Genomic DNA, 1,417 nt, shown 5'->3' with positions numbered 1-1,417 from the left:
TGTTGTTGAAATCTTGTTGAGGTCTCTGTTGATCCTTCGATGAGAGATTTGGATAATTTCTCCATGAAGAGTTATAGATGTTTCCATAGGGTTCTCCCATGTAATTCACCTCTTGCATTGAAGGGTTCTCAGGATCATAAGCTTCTTCTTCAGATGAAGCATCCTTAGTACTGCCTGGTGCATTTTGCATTCCAGACAGACTTTGAGAAATCAAATTGACTTGTTGAGTCAATATTTTGTTCTGAGCCAATATGGCATTCAGAGTATCAATCTCAAGAACTCCCTTCTTCTGATTTGTCCCATTGTTCACAAGATTCCTTTCAGAAGTGTACATGAATTGGTTATTTGCAACCATTTCAATGAGTTCTTGAGCTTCTGCAAGTGTCTTCTTCAGATGAAGAGATCCTCCAGCAGAACTATCCAATGATATCTTGGACAGTTCAGACAGACCATCACAGAAGATACCTATGATGCTCTATTTAGAAAGCATATCAGAATGACACTTTCTGATCAATTGTTTGTATCTTTCCCAAGCTTCATAGAGGGATTCACCTTCCTTCTGTCTGAAGGTTTGGACTTCCACTCTAAGCTTACTCAATTTTTGAGGTGGAAAGAACTTTGCCAAGAAGGCATTGACTAGCTTTTCCCAAGAGTTCAGGCTTTCTTTAGGTTGTGAGTCCAACCATATCCTAGCTCTGTCTCTTACAGCAAAAGGGAATAGCATAAGTCTGTAGACTTCAGGGTCAACCCCATTGGTCTTGACAGTGTCACAGATTTGCAAGAACTCAGCTAAAAACTGATGAGGATCTTCCAATGGATGTCCATAAAACTTGCAATTCTGTTTCATTAGAGAAACTAATTAAGGCTTAAGCTCAAAGTTGTTTGCTCCAATGGCAGGGATAGAGATGCTTCTCCCATAGAAGTCGGGAGTAGGTGTAGTAAAGTCACCCAGCACCTTCCTTGCATTGTTGGCATTGTTGTTGTTTTCGGCTACCATGGGTTCTTCTTCTTTGAAGATTTCTGTTAGGTCCTCTGCAGAGAGTTGTGCCTTAGCTTCTCTTATCTTTCGCTTCAAGGTCCTTTCAGGTTTAGAGTCAGCCTCAACAAGAATGCTTTTGTCTTTGCTCCTGCTCATATGAAAGAGAAGAGAACAAGAAAATATGGAATCCTCTATGTCACAGTATAGAGACTCCTTGAAGTGTCAGAGGAAAAGAAAAATAGAAGGAAGAGATAGAAAATTCAAACTTATCAAGGAAAGATAGAGTTCGAATTGTGCATTGAGGAGTAGTGTTAGTCCATAAATAGAAGGATGTGAGAAGAGGGGAAGAAATTTTCGAAAATAAATTAAAAAGATTTTTAAAAACATTTTGAAAAATACTAATTGATTTTCGAAAACTAAGAGTGGAAAAGAAATTAA

At 38.5% G+C, this 1,417-nt stretch overlaps 1 non-coding gene across 1 annotated transcript; it reads left to right on the top strand.

The window, feature by feature from the left end:
* The first annotated feature begins 484 nt into the window (after positions 1–484).
* LOC130984386 (small nucleolar RNA R71) lies at positions 485–592 on the top strand. Its single transcript, XR_009088324.1, has one exon. It is a non-coding gene; the product is annotated as a small nucleolar RNA R71 (small nucleolar RNA).
* Positions 593–1,417: the final 825 nt, after the last annotated feature.

This window comes from Arachis stenosperma, chromosome 5 (assembly GCF_014773155.1).
Source record: "Arachis stenosperma cultivar V10309 chromosome 5, arast.V10309.gnm1.PFL2, whole genome shotgun sequence".
Lineage (NCBI taxonomy): Eukaryota > Viridiplantae > Streptophyta > Magnoliopsida > Fabales > Fabaceae > Arachis > Arachis stenosperma.
This window is presented reverse-complemented; position numbering and strand designations above follow the sequence as displayed.